This window comes from Pteronotus mesoamericanus, unplaced genomic scaffold (genome assembly GCF_021234165.1).
Source record: "Pteronotus mesoamericanus isolate MK-2021 breed Mesoamerican mustached bat unplaced genomic scaffold, CSHL_Meso_final contig_75, whole genome shotgun sequence".
NCBI lineage: Eukaryota > Metazoa > Chordata > Mammalia > Chiroptera > Mormoopidae > Pteronotus > Pteronotus mesoamericanus.
Window position 1 is genome coordinate 588,637 of NW_026555249.1, and position 24,147 is coordinate 612,783.

Below are 24,147 nucleotides of genomic sequence, written 5' to 3' on the forward strand. Positions count from 1 at the left end.
GCTGGCATTTTTATGCATATGTACTCATAGTACATGCTATAAACCCATATTTGCTATTTATAAAGTGGAAAAGTTATTAGGAAAGGCTATCACATACAATCAATAAAATCTTATGAGACTCTTTTGAGCCAGAAAATAGTCCAGAGAGCATGAAGCAATGTTAATTGACACTAAAAAGAAATAAAAGTTTAGATGAATGTTTTAATTTAGTGCAATATAAAAATTTGCAAATATAGAGAAAGGTTGGGGGTAAAGCTATAACATGATTGAAACTACTAGAAACTATTTAATTTGAGCTGGACTTGTTACACATTAGTGGACCTGCATTGATTTTCACTTACTTTTATTAAGGATGCTTCAGATTACTTCATTCTTTATTAATCATAAGTTACAATACAATTTTTTATATACATGAAATTTTTATTTCATATCAAAGGCATGTTAAAAATATTATTAGTAAAACATCACTTCTACAGTGATTGAGTGATCTAGGTACTCTTGCTTTTCAAGAAGCATTTCTTTTTAGTTTATGTAGTCTGCTTACAGAAAGTAATTTAAATTAGTTACATTTCTACACCCATATCTTTAGCACTCTTCATCGTCACCTACTCTCATTAATATACAAAATCGAGTTCAAATGTTCAGTTGAGATATCAAGTTACAGCTCCAAATTTCACACAGATAACAAGTTTTAGCATAAAGTTTTAACATAGATAGCTAGGTATATTTGACTCTAAAGTCTGTGTGTCACCTATAATTTAATATTTTAAAATGATGGCTGTTATGATTTGAGGACCTGTGCGTATTATTTTAAGAGAATCATGAATGAGGGTTAAAGAGACAGACACTACAGCTTAGAAATGTTATGTATGAGCACTGTGTAGAAAAAGTCTAGTCAATGTTACTATAACGAGAACAGTTTATGAGACATTGATGTAACCTGACAGTCAAGGAGAGTGGATTGGAATGTGTATGGGTGAACGACGATGACCTCACTGTACTAGTCAGTGGGAGTTGTAGATGCCATTGAGTAAGCATGTGTACTTGTGTGGCATACTATTAAAAATGACTGAGCAAGTAGAGCAATTAATCTGCATCAAATTTTGCATTAAGCATGAACATTCCTCTGAAGGAACTATTTGGATGATTCAGAAGGCCGCAGCTATAGGCCACTGGTGATTGGCAGCTTCATCACAACAATACACAGGCTCATGTATCAAGTCTCATGCAGAGATTTTTGGTGGGACATCAAATTATTCAGGTGACTCAGCCCCCTTATAGCCCAGATTTGGCATCCTGTGACTTCTAGCTTTTCTCAAAACTAAAATCACTTTTGAAAGGGAAGAGATTTCAGATTGTCAATGAGATTCAGGAAAATACAGTGGGGCAGCTGATGGCGATTGGAAGGACTGTGTGAGGTCCCTCTGTTCCATGTTAATAGTCTGACTATTGATGATATTTAAACAATGCATTTGTTGGATATTTTATTTATTTATGTTGCTTCAGAGATAGATGTGATTTTTTTCTCCCAGAACATTATACCCATTTTTCTTTCTAGCAACAGAAATGCTTTATATCAATACTTATGTTATATAGAAGGAATATCAGTAACTGCAAAACAGCTGTCAGCCTAGAATTGTGCCCTCTTATTTTTGGACTTAGGCAAAGTTAAGTCATTTGTCGGGGGGAAAATAAAAAGCACAAAGACATTTTATCAAATACAGGTTTCACTAAGGAAAATTTCAAAAACAAAAAGTATTTTGGAAAAAGAAATATTATGCCATTAAAATAGTTTTAGATGTAAACACTGATTAAAATACTAATAAATATGTAAATAAATCTGAACAAACTTTGAAGACATAAAGGTAATGATAATAAATTTAATTAAAAAAATTAGTATAACAATCATACAACTAAAATTCTGAGTACATTAAAAAGACAGACATGGATTGATCAAAGTTAAAAACTTTTCTGACTTTTCTTTGGTATTACTGATTCATTGCATTTAAATTTCTTTAAAATGCTTTATGTGAACACTAGAATAATAAAAGTTTACTTCAAAATAATAACGGAGAAATAACACAAGGAAGTTTAATAAATAAAAATAACAAAAATCAAAAAGTAGACATAATAAGTAGAAATTAAACAAATGATGTTGAAATACATCAACATATATGTGTATTCAAAATACCAATTATTGGCCCAAAACTATCATTAAAGTATATGTAGGTTGAATGGAGAAATTTAAAATATGTCATAAAAATACATTCTTTTTTTTTCAAGAGACAGAGAACTTTATTACTCTTGGCAAAGTAATAACCACAAGTTCATGTTAATTTATATCCATCTCCCATGTTTCTCAGTACTCACAGGGCTGATTCAAAGAGCCCTTAATAGATTTCTACATATACAGCTCTTATGCTACAACAAATGAAAAACTGAATTTAAGGGATTTTCTTTTTTCCCTAAAGAGAGGCTTTTATTGCTTTTGGGCCAATATTTTAATTTTTAATTTGGCCTAAACATCTTAATAATGAAAAATACAAACTATAGAATACTATTTTAAATGTATACTTCTGGAAGAGAGCAACAAATTAATGGCATGCTGCTCTGTTTTCTTTCACATTGCTGGTTAGTGTAAAACCTCGTACCATTCTATTAAGCAATCTCTATTAAAATTTAAAACCCACCATGTATTTATATCAGTTATCTATTGCAATGGTAATGCTGGGTAAAAAACTATCCCAAACTCAATGGCCTCCAGGAGTGTCCAACCTGAGCCTGAGGGCCGCATGCAGCCCGCAGAACGGATATGAATGTGGCCCAAAAAACAACTGTAAATTTGCTTAAAAGATAACAAGATATGCTTGTGACCAGGTGTCACGATGTATTTAACGTGTGGCCCAAGATAGCTCTCCTTCCAGTGTGGTGCGGAGACACCAAAAGGTTGGATACCCTGGAAGAGTTTTGAACTTTCACAAACCTATGAATCAGTGATTTAGGCAGGTAAGTTTTTCTAGTCTTATCTGGCCTCCATTGCATTTCTGGAATCAGATACTGTTAGTGGGCTGTTAACTGATACCACTTACCTCTTTTTCTGGTGCCTTTCACTTCACCCCAATAAGCTAGCATGGACAGGTTCACATGGAGAAGGCAGAAGGACAAAGGCAAGCAAGCGTAGTCTTTGAAAGTGTCCTTTAGAAAAAAATTGTATATGCTGTTATAGTTGTCTTTGTTTTTTTCCCCTCTGTCCTGCTTCACACAGGCCCAGCCCCATCCCTCCCTCAGTCAATCCCCATATTGTTGTCCTGGTCCAAGATTCCTGCATCGATGCTGTTTGGCTAATCTCGTCACTATCTCTCATCCAGTCTCCCTCCCCTCTGGCAGCCGTCAGTCTCTTCCATGTATCTACAGTTCTGTTTCTATTTTATTCATTAGTTTATTGTATTCTTTAGATTCTACCTATATGTGAGATCACCTGTGGCATTTGTCTTTCACTGACTGGCTTATTTCACTTAGCATAATATTCTCCATGTCTATCCATGCTGTCCCAAAAAGTCAGTCAAGGCTTTATTTGCATCCTGCTCTCCAACAGTGCATTGAGCCACAAACCAGTTACATGACTGAACTCAGAATCGAGGGGTAGGAAAATAAACTCCATCTCTTTGTTAAGATTAATTTGAAAGTCACATGTCAAAGGGCATTGAGACAGGAGAGGGTGAACTACTAGCTATATTATTGCTATTGATCTACCATCCCTTGATGCAGTCATTCATATATAGGAACTTTTCCTACAGATGTATTTGGACATGTGTGACATGATCTTGGCATAATGATATTTAGGAAAATATTCTTTAAAGCTGGAAACTAAAATACGTTAGCATGAAAAATAAGCATCTATCAGTAAGGGGCAGATTAAATAATTACAAAGGAATATTCTGTAGCTACTGAAAATTATTTACATGACAAAAATACTTTTAAATGAAAAAGAAACATGCAAAATAAGGTACTATATGCACTATTTTTTTTAATATGTAAAGTATGCTTAGATATCTCTGCAGCAATGGTAAATGTGCTAAAGGTGATTGGTTGCTATTGTAGAGGGGAACAGGAGGACTGAGTACCTGAAGTGTTCATATAATCTTCCCATGTTCAAGGTACCTTTTGATCTTTTTGAATTTCTGTGCCATAGGCGTTTATGACCTATTTCAATTATTAATGATTTTTTCCACACAACTTATAATATTATTTTATATTCCATATCAATTGAGAGGGCAACTATATACTATTTCCAATTAGAAAGATATTTCTTTTTTTTAAATTTTATTTTAATTTATTTTTTCAAATACATTTATCTCTGCCTGCCCCCCCCCCCCACTTTCCCTTGCCCCCTCCCTCCTTCCCTCCCTCAGCTCTTCCCCTTTGTTTTTGTCCATGAGTCCTTGCTATATGTTCCTTGACTTTCCCCTTCCCTCCCCTTTCCCTGCCCCCCCTCCCTCCTTCCCTCTTGTCTCTGTTGGTTTCTTTTCCTTAGAAAGATATTTCTAATATGTTTTCCAAACTTCAAATTACCTTAGTCTGAATTAAGATAAATTGTACTATATAGAAAAGACAGATTACTCAAAATATATAAATGTCATAAAATTTATAAGAACTGCCAGCAGTTTTGTGTGCCTAGCACTTGAGTTAATGAATATGGCTATGAATCTTCTCGATTATTTATGTAGGTAATTTTTTTCTACATTTAGTTTTGCTGAAAAAGTGACACTCTCCTTAAAGGACAAGATAATGTTTTCTCTTCTGTCCCCTCTATTGTTGCTGGGAGTAAGAAGAAATGTAACACAACGGAAGTGCGATAAGATTCGGAGAGAACTGGAGAACTGTGACCAATTGCCAGGACTTAGCACTATTCAACCATGAGCAAATTGTATATTTATTTATTCTTTTTTTTTCATGGTCAATCTCCATTCCTTGAGAAAAAAAGAAATGGAAGAAAGCATGTCCACAGGCAGCGGTAGTTTAAATATTTCTAGTCCAATTTTTATTATATCCTGCAAGTTGTTGATGATGAATTATTCTGACTTCTTAATGTTTCACATTAGTAAATACAGTGTGTCTTAAACTCTTCCTTATAAGCATGACATATTTTTTCTGCTTAAAACAAAGAAGATAAAGGCATAGACAATACACTTTTTTACTCCCTAATGGTTTTATCAGTTTATATGAATTATTTTATGTTTTAATAGACAACAATAAAATTCAATAAAAGTGAATCACATTTAAAATATTTAAAGCTGTTTTCTTGCTGTTTGTAAGACAGATGGCAACATTTCTAACGTTATAAATTTAAATTATAGTGTATGTGCCATTGGGTATTCATATGCATAATTTCAGATATATTTGACTACTTATTTTCATAAATATGTAAATATTTTATTTCATCTTTGGGGACAAAATCAGTGTATTACATCCAAATAATAATCTAAAGGGAACAAATATCTATTGAACTTGGTTCCAGAATTTATAATGAATATAAATTGCCAACATAAATGACTTTCATGAGCTGACATTTCAAAGTGAATATCATACTGAAAAAAGAAACAGTTATCACTTGTGTTAAAAGGTAAAGATGTTGCACATTGCCTTTAAAATGGAAAAAAATAGAGAATAAAAAATTCAGGAAAAAGAGTTTAGGGACTGAAATTAAAAAATAACTTGAAGTAAATAAAAACAAACAACCATAGGATTAAAAAAGTTATACTGACTTCCAAATAAGATATTAACTATTTTATTATAAATCATGATTTTTTTCCTTAAGAGTTTCACTTAAAAAATCATTTTAGTTAAAGCTGCAACTGAAATTGACCCTTTCAACATTAATTAATTTATATGAAAGGAGAGTTTATATATAGACAAAGATCAAAGAAGCCATTAGAAGCTAATGATGTGCATCTATATGTATCCATATAAATCAATTATATTATAGAATTTCTGAGTTCAAAAAAATTGAACTTTTTTGAACTTTGTCTAGTGTCATGTATACAACGTTCTCACATTCCCACCCAGATGGCAGTAGACATTATTAGGTCTTAGTGAAAATCAAATTTCTCAATATTCAGTAATTAGGTAGTAAAACTAATTAGTTAAAGGCTTACAAAACTAGTGTTTAAGGTGATTAAGCCAAGTTAATGATTATAAAAAAATAATTATACTTCCATGGTGAATTTCAGAATTATAATTGAACTGTCTATCCCAGTTAATTAGATAATTAACACATGAAGATTATCAGGAAAATGAGCACTTTGAAAGATGCATTTTTTAGAAATCTCACATTTAGATAATGCTCTTTAGTATAATTCAATATCATCAATCTTCCAGAAGTAAGAGAAGAAAATTTAGTTTTCATTTTTCACAACAATCAGTTATCCAATTAAGTTATTGCTGTTATTTATTTTACCTTGCAAACCAAATTTCATCAAAAGAAAGATAAAATTCAACCAAAAGTCCAAACAAACAGTAGTACGTGAATTTACTGGTTGATTGCTTCCTCAGGTAGAATAAATTGTGAAAGATTATATTTTATTGTTCTTTAGTTATTCCAGATACAAAATAAAACATTTATACTAACAATTCAATTATCATATCTGCAGAAAACTTATTTGTATTGTTTAATTATTAACTGTTTTAACAACTCTTTAAGTGTCTATATATAAAATCATAGGATCATTTTCCTGTTGCTACTATAAAGGGCTGAAAATATAGACCTCATCAACACACTATTATTTGGATCAATATAGACGCAGAGTGTGAAGTACCACACTAGGGTGGCCTGGTGCGATTAGATGTTGGAGTGGCCTGTTATGGTCAGCTTGACTCATTGTAAAGGACTCACACATACATGCACATACATACAAATGCACACAGACACACACAAATAAATAAATGAAAATAAAATATATACTCCCATAAGAATGATCTTTTTAAATTATAATTATTTTTGATAAGTTATTTCATTGAATAAAGGAGTTATGCTACAAGGTAGAATCAAAATTAAAAAAATATATTTTTATATTTACAGTGTTTTGCAGCAATATTTAACCATAAAGAAACCCAGTGAATACCTGTTAAATAAAAGCTCCCAATTCAAAGGATAAGCAGAATTTGTCCTAGTTAAAATACCAAAAAATTTGATATTCAAAAGTTATTCACAGTTCATAATTTAGGAAGAAAGCTTTTTTTTTGATAAACACCTATTTACACATGTCCATATCCAATTGGGTGTTAATATATGATGGAAAATGTATTTTAAATTTTAGCCTTATAGTTTAGCCTTTAAACTTGTTTATTGCACGTTTTTATTTGACTTAAGTTGTTTTTCAGTTAGGTATCAAGGACTTTGAGGAGGAAAAACGCATGAACCTGTGTTGCTAAATTGCCAACAGAAATCCAGACTTCGCCAAATAATCAGAATGGTTGGAATTAAGAGGCTCCAAGTCCACTCCCAACCTGAGGTGCCATAAATATGGGGTCATTCTGGTTCAGCCCAGAGCCACTGCAAGAATGAAGGGAATGTGAGGCACTGGTGAGGAATGAGGGGGCCCTTGGACAGGAAAAACAGGGAGCAGAAAGGCTGCAACTCTGCAGTGGGAGGGAGAGAGCCCTGGGTATTGGTGCAGAAACGGGAAATGAATCTTGGGCAAAAATGCACCAGGACTTTCCTAGGAACTTTAGATAGGAACCTACCTGCAAAGTCTCCCCAAAGTGAAAACTGGCTGACATGTGGAAAACTGAAAATCAGGAGCCTGATGTCATTGCCTTGGAACACAATGTTTTCCAGAGAATAGTGTCTTCCTCTTTCCTTCCAACTTTCAAATTTGTTTGTTATGGAAAGTTCTAACCCTGAGTCATACAGAAAAATGACTTTTGGAAATACAGTTTCCTGCGTTGTGCCCCCATATGATTCTAATGTGAGTAACACCATGTTTCTTATGCACCATCATAGTCCCAGAGCCAAGTGTGCAATGCGTTGGTGATAAAAGTTGTGCAGTAAATATTTGCTTAAGCAAATAGACTTGAATATAACTCCATCAAATAAATAGGACAAAGGAAAATATATTGGAGCAGGCAATATACTAATTCTTGTTGATAATTTAGTGCTGATTTTATTTAATGTAGATAATTTAGTGCCAATTTTATTTAATGTAGAAGAGCAAATTATTCAATATTATCAGTAACTATATTTTCTAGAAATGTTATATAGAAACCGATATATAAATTTATATAAGAAAAATATCTGCTAAATACTGATTGAGTTTTATGATAGTATGGCACATGTACAGATATACAAAATGTGATATTATTCATTATACCACTTTCATGTATAATTTATTTTGTGAGCTATTTCTGTCTTTCATAATAGTAAAGTATATTTTTAAATTGTCATTAAATTAAATTAATATAATTAAAATTATGATAAGTGACTATAACAAATATAAAAATAAAATAAAATCACTAAAGTGGTATAATATTAATTCAAAGTAATGAATTGGTATTAATTATTTTAAAAGGCACTAATTGTTTTATTATTTAGTTTATTACTTAATACAATCTACCCATGAACAAATACGTTTTCCCTTTTAAATTAAGATACACACTAATGAATTACTCACAGAAGAAGGTTTTTGGGTGTTTTTTTTTTTTTTTTGGAAACTTCATGGAATCTATAGACATTATTGAAAATTAATACAAAAAGTTTTAACTTCCACATGAATTCTCCCCTTAAGCAGTTCACGAATCATTTAGATAAGGGGGTAAATAATATACAGTCAGGCATCCATTCTGGCAGTTTAATATCAGCCTTCTGACCACCGGGCTTAGTGTTCACCTACCTCAAAGGAAAATAACATTTACGCACCTACGCATAGTTTACGGACAGACAGTAATGTGAAGGCAAGCGGGAGTGTGGGAGCTTTGCATAGGGGAGAAAAAGGGGAGAAATGGGTGACATTTGTAATAGTGTCAACAATAAAAATATTTAAAGGAATTTTTTAAAACGATGAAACTGTCCTCCTTATTCCTGCTTTTTGTCTACATTAAGCCGGAGAGCCTTCCTCCATATTCCGTAGCCCAGCAGCCCTGGCACAGTGTGGGGGGTTTACAGGTAAAATGAAATCTTGGGTCCGCTCCAGATTTCCACAACTAGAATCTTCACTTGAGCCAGCTTCCCAGGTGATTTGTATGTGGCTGAAAGTTTGAGAATCAGTTATTTCAAAATAACAAATTGCCCTTGAATTTAATTTCTAACCCAGGTGTCTTTACTATATTCCAACATTGGACTCACTGGGAGTACTGCTTCCTACACCAATTTTGTTTCTATTTGTTGCATCTCAAAACATCATCTTCATTTCTTTACCTCTCTCCCTTAATGTTGGCTTTCCTTTGAGAACAATACTTCCCTGCACTTCCCCAATTAGCTGCCGATTGTTCCTTTACGCCAACCATAGGGACCTTGGGCTCAGTAACTGGGAGAGCAATTTACTGTCTTTCTGCTTCTTTGTTGCCACCTCCAAGCTACTGTTATTCTGCTCTCTCATCAACATAGTGTGCTTCTTGGCAGACACAATATAAAACAAAATCAGACCTATATATATTTAACTCTACAATACAGTATAGCTCATGTATTCAATTGTTCGCAAAGCCAATTGCCCAGTATAGTTGAGATGAGAATAAATGAGGATCTATGTTAAATTTTATTCTATTTAATACTTGTTTTATAACCTCAATTTTTGCTGCTTCTAAAGTCCAGTGGCAATGGCATCAATTCCCAGCCCTGATCTGGTGCCAAATGCTAGAGTAATAACAACAATCCTACGGACTCTCCCTTCAAAAAGACAAATACTTGTCGAAACACACATGTAAGTCACCTTAGAAGGTCTTGCTTCTCTGCCTCTTGCTAATCATTAGTTGGCATGTAGAATTCTTACCCAATAGATTTTCTTTGTCATATTTTGAGTAACAGTAACTTGGGACTGAAAAACCCCCAAGTGTCATAAAGGCTAGTCATTTTGAGCACAAAGTCATACAAGAGAGGCATATCAACATATTTCTCTCCAGTAGATTGGGATGCATCTTACTAAGGGGTTCACCCATCATTGAAATTATTATATTGTTACATAATAGTATTTTATTGAAAGCAGAATGATGTATGATGAAGAATACTGAAGAGGACTGAGTGAAAATTGACTTAAGGAGTATGGGCACAGAATTTTTTAAAAAGTGACTTTAATCTTCTCATTTAGGTCATAATTAATTATATAGATAATATATAACAACATTTCTTGTTAAAATAAGCCCCACTGGTCTCTCCTTGTCTTGAGAATAATAATATTCATCATAGAATGATGTTATTTTAATTTATGCAATTTTAGAAAATGTCTGACAACAGCAAAGAATAATGCCCACTTTTTCAGCAAAGATTTAGTCACATAGAAGCTTTAACAGTCACTTGCAATATCCCTTCAGAAAGTGCTGGAAGAGACCAGGCTAGACCCTCTTCTTACTGTATGCCACCGACAAAGGACATTAACAAAAGTGGCACTACATGAAGCCCTATGAAAGATATGTATTTCCCATTTTAACATTGTGTGCTATAATAGGCTGACGTCACTATTGTTTCATGGAGTTTTATGTTTACCTTTATGTATCCGTTCCTGATATATTGTAGTGAATATGAAAATCTTTTCACATCCACTTTTGAAAAGTATCATTTTTAACTCCCTTATTAGGTTTACCAAGTCTTGAGACATTAGCATTCCCATTTACTACGAATAGTGAGAAACATGTGCCCAATTTCAAGTTACACTTATGCTGAAATTCTTCTTATTCTGTGTTCTATATTAACTGGCATTGCTTACAGACCAACATAATCATATAAATGGTATTAATGATCTGACTGCCATTTTCAAAGAGACATTTTGGGGCTATGCGAATGCCAAGTCCTCAAACATAGTTCCCTTACATTAGATTCTAATTAGTTTTTTTCCCTGGTTGTATGCCTTGGATTTATTTGTGTTTATAACTCATACTTGCTCCAAAATACACAGAAAAAGGAAATCTAGAGTGTTCATTTCAATACTACCAGTTATCCTGATTAACAGTACACTGCTGGTTTGAGATATCAGGCTGGCAACTAATGGTATTTAATCAATAGCCAAGTTTGGATTCCTTCTAAATAAATCATAACACAGAAACAGAGTGTTAGTATCATTTTGATTTAAGACAAAGTGGGGAGATTGTGTCCCTCTAATGCCAGCACAGTTGGGGCTTGTATACAAGGCATGCTGGTGATGAAAACAATGCATTTACTGTGCTCAAGGTTGTGCAGAGCTTGCCTGAGGCTGGGTTATGACTTTTCTAGGTTATAATAAAACATAATATTTATTTTGTAATATTGAAAATACCTGCCCCATTTACCAGCATTCATACTGAATTGATATGTTTCATATGGCTGCTTTACTGAGTCACCTAGAATTTTATAGGTGGTGGTTATGGTACAGAACAATGATTTTTTTTCTGGAAATTCTTTAATAATTTCACTGAATTTGACTGATTGTGAGATGATAAGATATCAAGAGTATTCTATATCATCTAAGGACTCATTACAGGACTATTTCTATAAAGGAATTTGAAAACTTCCTTGCAATCTATAAAATTTTATTAACCAATGCCGCACCAATAAATTCAATAAAAAACAAACCAAAACAGTTACATTTGGGGGGAAAATTGCCTATGAAAACTTTAAATGCAATTATTAGTATAATATACATGCTGAGAGTAGGTCTAAAGTAGGTTTTTTTCCTCCATTATATACTTTGCTTGATATTGTCTAAAAGTGTTGATGAAACATTTAAAAAGGACTTTGACAGCATGAATGGAACTGGAGAGCATTATGCTAAGTGAAGTAAGCCAGAGGGTGAAGGACAAATACCATATGATCTCACCTGTAAGTGGAACCTAATAAACAAAACACACAAGCAAGGAAACTATAACCAGCAACACTGAAGGAAAAAAGAAACTGACAGTAACATGAGGGAAGGAGGGCGGGGGGTAACAGGGAAAGGAAGGGGAAGGGTCAAGTCTAGGAACGTGTATAAAGGACCATGAACAAAGTCAAAGTGGGGAAGGATTGAGGGAGGGAGGTGGAGGTGGGTGGGGCAGGGGAAAGTGGTGGGGCGAAAATGGAGACAAATGTATTTGAACAATAAACAATTTTTAAAAAGTACTTTGATGTTCTTAAACATGCTAGAATATTTACCCAATCACTACCCATGGTAATACAAACCGAATCAAACATTTGATGATAAATAACATTTATAGCATGAAGAATTTTGACTTAAGATTTTTTATTCTTTTACTCTTATACATCTTATAAATGCTTTACAATAATCATGTTATTAAAATTAATATAAATATGTTTAAAACATAATTTTGGGGAAATAAAGGTGCCTAGAACATGAAACTTTGGGAACTCAGAAAATTCTCCTTTTAGTATAGTTCATGGCCCAAACAACTAGGATTTAATAAAAGTCAAATAAATTATATGTACCCTCTTATGCTTATAGTATGCCTAAAGTGCAGTTCTCATATAACTCCAAGGGAAAAGTTCCCCATATTATTATTATGTTTTTATAGTGAAATATTTCTGATTGATCACTTCTTTTATATAAATCACAGTATTTATAATACCCAAATGTATGCAGTGTGCATTAGGAAAATTTAAAGAAATAAAAATTGCTCATAAATTCAGTTCTTTATTTTTATAGTGGAAATGGTAAATGCTCATGATTTTCTATTATTATTACAAGTGTCAATAGTCACTAATGATTCTAAAAAACAAGTGTGTCATATTATCAGGCTCAATTAGATCTTTAGGACTTTGAATATGCAGTAACAAATCTGAAATCTTTTTATATAAAGCCTAGGACTAAAGTCACTGTTACAGTCCTTAACATGAAGTAAAACAAAATGCAAAGATATAATTTTATGTACAGGAGACTAATTGCATTTTAAAGATTAATATCACTAATTCCAACAACAAAAACAAAACTGTTATACTGAGGGAAGTAGCTGTTGTCAAATATTCATAGTAAAATAAAATAGTTTGAATTTAAACAAACGAAAAAATTATACATACATTTTATATATATACATACACATATGCTATATATTGTATCATAATACACATTTTGTGGTTGAAATTTACTAAAGAAGATATTTTATTATGTTGTAGCTATTCTCTTAATTTTAGTCTTAACTTTATAGCACATTTGCACAGACATATCTGAATCTGCAATGCAAATTGAATTTTAATTGACACCAGATTTCCAGATTTCCAGTTTTTTTAGCAAAAATTATTGTATACAATCTTAATTACCTCTAATGCAGCTTTCATTAAGAATAGAAAACAACTCAGCACAGTCATTTCTCTAGAAATTGTTTTTCTTCAACTTCTGTCAACATAGTGATGGATCCAAAATTTATATCCCCAGCCAAAAAACTTCTCTAATTTCCAGAACTTCATGCTTCGATGTAGTGGACATTTTCACTTGGAACCCCTGAAGCACCTTAAGCTTTACATCTTCCCACTCCAAACACACCTCATCTTTTCTTTTCTTTTATGTCTGGGTGGATGACTCTTTAGAGCAACCCTGTTAGACAAGTTAGAAAACAAGAAGACACCTTGCATCCCTCCCTTTAAGTTAAGGATTCTATGTCATAAAGAGCTACTACATTTGCTGGTCACCATTTAGGTGCATGCCGTCCTATAACACAGCGGTAAGTTGCCACTCTCTTGGCCTCTTAGCTTGTCTTACTTCCTCACAATCCATTTTACACTTTCATGGAAATAAATTTATATATATAATTGATTGTGCCATTCTTTTGTTCCTAATACTGAAATGGATCATTTTAACCATGAAAACATCAATATTGCATCACATCCATTTATAGCATGTACCTAGCCAGAATTATCACATGTTAAGTTTAAGTTTCTGTCTGTACGTAAATTGCTCCCAAACCTTTGGGCTTTCTTTGGTTTTCAAGTTTCTCTATCATTTTAAATGTGGCTTTCTTGTCTTAACTACATTAGGCTTATTGAGGAAGTTTCAACGCAAACACATTTCTCTTATAAAGAATTTCCTAACAGTCCTATAGAGGCTCTGGAAGACAAAACAAAACAAAACAAACAACCCTGTGATTTTGAATACTCTGTTTCTATTACACAGTTCTTATATAACAATAAAAAGTGTATGAGCTTTTTCTCTTTGAGGAGTGTACCATCATGCACAAATGTAGGCTACTCGTGTATTGAGAGCCTGAAGGTGATTTTCCCATGAGTACACTCCAAATTCCAGGCCAATTTTCTACACAACTGTATTGACATAACTGTCTTCTTTATTTAAGAAAAAAGTTGCCTTTGTTAAAAGAAAAAAAGAGTCATATTTTAAGAAATGTCTATGTTTTTAAAAACTACCAGTGCCTAGGACCTAGGTGCACAAACTATGCAGCATTGACCAGACCTACTAAAAATTATATATATGTATATATAATTTATATATAATTTATAAATATTATAAATAATATTTATATTATATATTAAATATATTAATTTTATATATTAAATATATATTATATATAAATATATAATATATAATTTTATTATATATTATATATTTATTTCTATGTTTTATATTTTATATATTTTATATAAAAATATATAATGTTTTTATTAAAGATAGAATACATAATATATTATATATTCTATAATTTTTATTATATAGTATATATTATATATTTATTTTTATATTTTATATATTTTTAATATTTATATTTATGTGTTTTATATATAAAAATATATTTAATATTTTATTATATTATGTAATATATAATACATATAATATTTTTTATATTTTTATATTTTTAAATATATTTTATATGTTATATATTATATAATGGGTATTATATAGGTATTATATAATATATATTTTCATATATTATATATAATATTTATTATATATAATTTTCATTATATTTTATATATTATATTTTATATATTTTATATATATTTTTGTGTAAAAATATATAATATTTTAGTGTATATTATATAATATATGATATTATATAATATACATAATAAAAATAAGCATATATAATATATTATACATAAATATTATGTATAAATAATAAATATGAATATATTATTTATATTGAATTTATAAATAATATATAATTTATATATAAATATATAAATAGAATTTTATATATAAATATATAATATAATCTTATATTTTACACATAATTTTTAAATAACATTTTATATATGAATGTTTATATCTATCTATATATATATATGTAGAGAGAGAGAAAGAGATGTTTACATAAGATGTCTACTATCTTAATAGTATGTACAGAACTATTTTCCAGGTATACATTCCATATGTTAATGCCTTCCCTTCCATCCTAAACCTTTTTATAGTCAATCCCTTCCTCCTCCAGGTATTTTCTATTTGGAATATAAACACAGGTTCTAGAACATACACCTTGATTTTATTCCCATGCACTGGTTAGCCTTGCCATTTAGGATCTTGCATTTCAAGTAGATATGGACCAGTGGCCACAAAACCATAACTGAGACACAGTATTATTTGTTTGTTTGTTTTTAAATGTCACAAATAGAATTAGTGACTTTTCAGTGGTTAAATATTGGCTGCCTCTACATCATCATTAAAGAATCTACTTTCTTAAGTTAGCTGAAACCTGATATTATAAAAGCTGTCAAATGATTAATAGGGTTTACAAATATCAATGACATTTCAGCCTACATATATACTTAACCTTAAAAGCTCCCAAAATAATCTCCTTACTTAAGGGAAATATATCACCTGAAACATGACTATTGCCATAATGATCTTCAAAATTAAAATATAATTTACTGCTTTTATTTTGACCTATTTCTCCAAGACTCACATACCCAAAAATAAGTCCAGTGTCAAATTACAAAATATCATGTTTACTTGAACATCTGTTATTCAAGAAAGCATATTCTAGCAAAAATCAATAACTTATTACAAGAATAAGAAACTCTTGGAGAGAAAGCTGAAAGCTATCTGGACACCGTAAAGGAGGTAGCAGTGCATAATTAGATGAAGCAAAACCCTCATATATGATTTGTAGGATTTAAGATTTTTCTTTAAGATATTGGTGAAGGGATTAAGAAAAAAACAAAACTCATAAACACAGACAACAGTATGGTTATTACCAGAGGGAAATGGGGGAGGGGGAGGTGGAAGAGTATGTAGGGGAGATAAAAGATGATGGAAGGAGACTTGACTTGGGGAAATGAACATGTAGCTGGGTGCAGAGAGCTAGAGTCTCCTGAAAACAGGAGAGTGTATCCCCCACAACCCCTGATTGAGGGAAGGGGGGAGTGGATGAGACAGTGTTTATGATACATTGTATGACAATGGCAAGTTAACAGCCTACCCTTCCTGAAGGGAAAAGGGATGTTGCCCAGGACAAACTGTGTATGTGACTCTGAGAACATTCAGGAACTCATGACATAGGCAGGGGAGCTTTACACAGTGCCTGCGTGAAAGGCAGGGGTGGATACCCACCCCGATGTCTCTGTGTCACTGGGAACTTTTGCCCTGACAAAAGATGGCAATCAAAGGAAGGTAAAAGATATGGGGGAACTGGCAAAAATGACGGACACTAACACATCATAGGAGGGGCCGGACATGAGGGTAAGCGGTTCTAGGCCTAGCACTGAAATGAGGGTGGGCTGACAGAGAAGAGGGAAGAAGCTGTGTGGTCTGTAGTGAGAGAGGAGGTAGTTCTGCTTCTCTGAAGGACGTATAGAGGAGCCACTCTCTTGAGAGGTGTGCCTCCCTAGACGCCATCATGATCTAGTGTAACATGGCACATGTTTCCTAGACCACTACATGGAGGCTGAGGACAACGTGCCCCAGATCCCGAAGGAGAGAGCTGCTGTGAGAGGATGGCGACTCCAAAGTCTGTTGGGACATGCTTCTCCTGGTTTCGGGGCCTATAGCCTTGCCGACAGGCAAGAGGACCCCAAGGCTGGAGCTAATCAAGGAGACCTTGGGAAAACAGGCCACTAGGAAGACGAAACCTGCCCTCCTCGCATCCCCCTGCTAGACCTCGTGATGGTTGCTTATTGATGACAGGTTCTCTCAAGAGGAGGGACGAGCTAAGCCAGACATCCGTCAGTATGGGCAGCAGACAAGGACTTGGGGGACACGGAGAAAGGGCAAAAAGGCCCACATCCCTCGGCTTGGCTTGGACTTGGCCAGAGCCCTCTTTCTATCTGAAAGAAGTCTCCTCGTCTCTTGGTGGCTCTGTCCCACGAGCCTGACTCAGGCTTGAAACAATACTAAAGGCAGGTACAGCCCTAAACTGGATGGGCAGTTCTCGGAGACAATCAGGCCTAGAAATAAGTTCCTCTAAGCATGCTCTGTTCTTCCCTCAAAAGGGAGGATAACAGGCTCATACTGGGAAGGAGATTTGCATTATTCACAGACCTTGACCTGAGGCAGATCTCTTGTGATCCTTTAATTGTTCCTGTTTTCTGTAAACATAGCCTTTTGACATTGATGGATGAGCTTTGTCGTGTATCCCTGTGCAGAGGATTCTCAATAAAAGCCTTTGGACATGGGGTCTCCAAGCTTTTGCTCCTCTAGAGAGAAGAGTTCTTTCCCCTCTCCTGGCAAACAGAGACATTTTCTATGACTACTCATTTTGTTTGTCCCCATCCATGACAACCCCGGGAAGGGCTCTGCGGGATCAGAGCCCTCACTCCCACTTCAGCTGGCCCTGGACAGCAACCCTCAGATCCAGGAGTCCCGCACTCCCCGCGGCAAAAACCCACAAGTGCGCATTCCTGAGAGGATGGAATTCTGTTTGTGGGCCTAGCTTAAAGACAAATAAGGATATGGGGAACTTCTGGGCATAGCTTTGGCTTGTAGCTTTTTGGGAAGCAAGGTAGGCTCTGGGTCTTAGGGTAAAGGAGTTCTTGTAGCAGGTGTGTTCCTACTGCCCCTCCAAAGGTTGTAACCCTGTTAATAAAAAGCTGTTTCCTATAAGACTAATTGATGGGTCATATGTCAAGGCACCAGGTGGCAGAGCCCTGGACCCTTGACATATTACAAACACACAATACAATATACAGCTAATGCATTATACAATTGTACCCCTGACATCCATATAATTTTATTAACCAGTGCCACCCCAATAAATTCAATTAAAAAATATATTGGTGTCAATCAGCTAAGATCACAGATAAGATACATTCTCCTAATACAAGATGTACAGAGGTAACTGCAGTCTTAATGGAACTAAATCTGCTTATGTTTAATATCATCTTTGCTTATAATTTAAAGACAAATGCAATTTTAAAATTGAAATTGACTGTTCTGACTCTTATCAATATTAAAATGAGAAGGCTTTGTAAGGGTTCTAGGAGAAGTTTTATGTTTCTGTCATAGAAAAGTCATGTTTAGTATTCCTTAAATATGTATTTCACTTTTTTATGGCTCTTCAGAAAGTATAACTTTTGTCTCTTTTTTTCTCTTTCAAAAACTCAAAATCACCTTGACAATGATTGCTCCATTTGAACCATTTGAGCAAGAACAGCAAAGCAATTTAACCAAGGACTAAACACTTTCAAATGGGCTCAGATACTGATTCCAGACAGCCAAATGACCATTAAAACAGAGATGGGCGGTTGTGGAACATGAAACTAATTTGAGAAATGTGTATTTTGACATTTTTTATTATACAAGCAGTCATATAAACGCTAACATTTCCTTCTAGATATGGGAAAAAGTTATTCTTGCCATAGAACTGAAAGGACAGTTAAAGAGAGAAGCTCATTTATATAGATTTTTTCAAGTGACTAAGATAAAAACGAACAATGCCCAAAAGATATAAGTGAGAAAATGGTAAGTGCAGAAAACCACTCAGCATTTGACCCTTACCACTCTGATCCTCTCAGAGACACCAGGACTTGACACAGCTTCAAGTAAACAAACAAAACAGGGAAGACCGAGAAAATGTCTATACTGCACCTAAAACCAAGCAATTGTATAGCAGTATCTTAATTCCTAAAATTTCCTCTTGAAAGTATTTAAAATAACTGTGTGCAATTTGTACTCATAATAAATAAAATATATGCTTGTTTAATTATGTAGATTTTGATGTGCAGCATTTTGGCTGATTATAGCTCCTGAACCTGTATCATAGAAACAAAGTAATACATGTATTTTCATACTAATAAAACTAAATATTTAACTTAATATAACATAACACTCTGAGAAGAGACTATATTTCTTTTCACTATATAAAAGCTGAATATTCATTGCAGGAAGAAGTTAAATCATTTACCTTAACTTATATTTTCCAGCACTGATCAAGTCATTTTTAGAAAAGGAGGTTTAACAGAATCTTTAATGGGCCAATATTTATGTTGGTTGTAAAGTCAGTCAGCCAACAATGAAGATTTCTTTTATTATTTATTTTTATACTCTAGGAAGACTAGCCCAAAACAAAAATGGAGAACAAGGCACAGAATACGAAACAAATTAACTAGATGTATTCTCCTCTTGAATCGGTAATAGTTATTTGAGTAAACATTTCATTGTAGAGTGATAGTTGCAATAGTCTATATATTCTAACTATGGATGAAAACTCATTTATAACGTAAGGTTTGTGACATAAAAGTAGTTCTTACTCCTACTTATGGTGCCTTCTCCTTTTTATAAAAAACAGCGAATGTGTGTCTGAAATTGTATCTATAAATTTTTTGCTAATTATACCATTGTCCACATGCAGTTTCAAAAATGTTGCCTTACTATTTTCTGGTTATCATTTACAAAGTCCACAATGCTTTTGCCTTAGAGGCTATGCAAATTTTTGTTAGATATAAACCATCTCATTTCTGATTTCAGGAAGTCAACATAACCCATCTGCTGCTTTCACTTCCCAGCTGCACGCAGCTATGCCAAATTGCTCTAAGCTGAGCTTTATCCTGTCTTTGTAGACTATCTTTTACCTACTATGCTTACATTTTCCTAGTGTAATTCACCACAGACACAGGTGCAGATGGTATTTAAGAAGAGCAATGCATTTGGGAGCATTTAATGTTAGGCTTGCAAGGCTTTTGACAGAATTTGGATTATAGTCCTAAAGTAAATTAGTTTTGTATAAGGATGGGCACTAGTACATGAAAATGGAGACAGTCCTCAAAGTGATTCCTGACTTTAGATCCGAAGTTCTACACGTATGGATTCTTGAAGAAGCCATTTATAGCAACTTTTTCATTTTCAACATCCACAAATGAAAATCTTGTAACTTTTTACTAACTTCCCAAAGATACTGCTTTAGAAATAAAAAATATAGACAGATGATAGATAGATATGATATTCATATTTTGATACATATTTGTTGACAGTGCACAATATAGCTATAAACATTCTAAATAGGCTTATATCCTAATTGATGACATTTAAAATAAGAATTGAACAATCAGGTAAATCTTATCAACAGGACCATTATAATATGCTCTAACCTTCTGGAAATGATCAAAATTCAAAATGGATGTTGGGAAGTTACATCCTAATAATTCTGCTGACCCAGGTATTTATGAACATGTCATCAGAACTGCTTTAGTTACATTTATACACCTTAGCTGCTTTGACCCTTTACTTGATATTTGGTACTGCCAGGTTGACAATTATCCATTTCATTGTAAAAAAAATTTCATTTTCTGTCTAATAAAAAGAATATTAGGGAGACTGGGCAATATATTTTAATGGAGATGTAGGAAAGGGTGATCATTCAAACTTTTAAATGCATGTCCATTTTAATATAGTTACTGTCTACAGTGACTGTTGATAATCAAATATGAATAAATATGCCATACTTCAATGCATTTTTATGAATTATCTACATTTAGGTGTCATTGGAATCATAGAATTTAGACATTTGTGAAAGAAGCAATGTCCACCATGAGAAAAACAACAACAACAAAACCTGTGTGCAGTTAGAATCATCAGTATATTTTATGGTGAATGAACTTGAGGATTTGTCTTGAAAAGACGTGTTTTACTAAATTGTAGCTTTTAATCTTAAGTTAACATGATAAACTCTACACAATTTAATGTCAGAAGAGAGATCATCATGTGTCCTTGTTGGTGTCAGTGTCTACAAAATTAAAAAGGAAAAAGAAAAAGAGCTGTCTGTATGGATATCAAACATTTCTTGGGATTTCTGACTTGCTTACCAGTTTACAACTTTTCAAAATGTCCTATATATGCATTTAAAATAAGTGTTAGTGGGAAAGGCTAGCTCATAACTTGTGTAAGGGTAAGAGAGATGATGAACTGTCTTTTCTCCTCCCTAATTCTGCCACAACCCGAATCAGGACACAGTGGAATCATCAAAAGTATTGATTCCATTTTTCTGCTGTAATAAAATAATTCCAAAAAAGGCCATTCAGTCTATTGATATATTTTTGCGTCAACTGCAGTGAAGAATGATGGACATAAAGTAACATAAGACAATGAAGACATGCTATTTAAAAAAAAAAACAACTTTTTTTTATTTAACTATAAAACTATCACAATTCTATGAGTCCATGCACTTTCCAAGATCAGGAATAAAGTTAACATAATTTTATCTAGTCAAAAATTATTATTTTTATTTAGATAATACTGCATTTTTAAATGCTTGCATTACCTGAATTACAGATGGATAAATGTATAAACTTAAAATGAGTGGGAGAAGCAGGTGAGCTGGGCAGAAGAGAGCAAAGGGGCAAAAACTGGGACAACTGTAATAGAATAACAATAAAAAAATAAAGTGTTCATATTTATTAAAAATGAGTCAATAAATCATTTAAGAAAGTTAAAATGCACTACATATAGCAATTTCTGATTTCTGTGATGATTGAAAGACATCGTGCCATATTTGTTTTAAAGACTGCTTTGAAACAACATATGTTAGTCAAGGGAAATATTTTTAGTAGATTAATCTAATTCCATAAAATCTCAATATATCCGAGATTTCTCAGCTAATTTCCTTTGGTCTGAACAGTTCTGTAATTATTTGCTCCATTATCTATTATCTATTATTGGGCTAATAATTTCTGAGCTAAGGATTATAGAAATTCTTCTCTAACAGTTTTGTGTAATCTCATGCTCTTACTGGACTTACAGTTAAAAACTGAACAGATCATACCACAAGCTTGAAATTGCCTAAGAAAGATGAAAAAAAAAAGTATCCGAAACTATGTAGTTTTTTGTTTGGTTGTGCAAAAATGTACATTTATATCAGATAAATTCAATAAACAAGTACTTACTTCCATAATCACTTCCTGGGAGCCTGCCACGAAGCTGCCTGCCCCAGGAGCTCCGGGTCTGCCAGGACAGAGACCAAGTCTCAGTGGACCTGTACATGGTTAGTCAGTGCTAGTTTTTTATTGTTTTTCTTTTCCCCCCCAATGGACGCATCCAGTTATTAGAGAATTTGAAATGCAGTGATCTCCTGAATATTAGACTAATATCAGCGTTCTGAACATTGGAGTAGATAGTGGGATTTACATGCCCCATGGAGTAGGACCACATTGAGGTAAAGAGGCCATTCTCCTCATTCTTCCAGGTCATGGAGGATTACTTGTGCACCTGCTTGGATTAGAAGGGAAAGACTATCCCTTCTTTATTTTTAGACAAGATTACTAAAAAATCATATGCATCTTTAGGATGATATAGTTTTCTAAGCAATACACTTATAATTTTTCTCTAGTACTCTCCTTGATTCAATCTGAAGAACAATCTATAAAAACAAATCTGTATTGTCTTTATTCTGTTTAACAATTCATCAGCTTTACATTGTGCTTGAGAGAGAGACTTTGTGTCCCTATTATCACCCAGCATCATCTGGGAGGACTACACCTTTGCCCCTTGTTTGTGGATGCCAATTTCACGTTCCATTCTCTTGTCATGACCAAACACCCTCTTGATGAGGAACATGACTCTATATATTCATATATATATGATGGAATTCATATATATATGTATATATTCCTTACCCTTCATAATTGCTTATTTAATACCTATTCATTCTTAAATCTTACCTCAAATGTTGCCATTAAGAAAAGTGCTTGTGGCAATAAAAAAATTATAACTTATTTTGTATGTTGTTTTGATTGATGCTTTCCTAGGCACTGTAATAGAATTCCAGAAGGCAGAGTTTTTTTTCCTATTTTTACTCTTATTTGCCCATCATGTTTCCGATTAACTAGCATGTCATACCTGATAGAAGTCTGAATAATATTTGGAGAAAGACCTACCCCAGTTTATTTACTCTCAGGAGCATATTGCAGACATGAGGATTTTGGAATTGCCTTGATCAATTTAATACTTATATATTTTTTTTTATTGTCTCTGCTATAGCAACTGTCTACTTGAATAATGTAAAATTTTTGGTTTGTAAAGTAATTTCATATACATTATTTTATATGGTCCTCACAACTGATCTAACAAGTAAATATTTTCTGAAAGTAAATATGTATAGGAAGAATTTTAGGTTCCCCATGCCCCTCTCACCGCCCACACACAGACAATAAGGTGTGGTTCATAACCTTGCTATATATTTGGGGTAACAGAAATATCACTCTCCTCATCTTTTTAAACATTGATGAACCAAAATATGAAAATATTAGTCAACCAATAAAGCTTCTTAATTTTTTTTATTTTAGGTGTTTGAAATAAAAATTGAAACATTCTCCCTTTACTGACTTTCAATTATTTGAAAAATAAAGGCTAATTTGTTAACTATTTTAGTGGAAAGGAAAGAGTGAAAGGAGTAGAGGAAGTTGGGACATTAGATGAAAAGGCTTACACTTTTGAAACCAGTGTTTAGTACAAGCAGGAACCTGAAATGGAAGTGTTATTTTTTTTCCCAATATTAAATGAAAGTTCTATTTTCATAGAGTTTTACCAAGTCTTTGACAGTCCTAGCTGTATTCTAATGTTTACATATTTTCTTTTCTCATTTCAGATGGTTAATGTAATG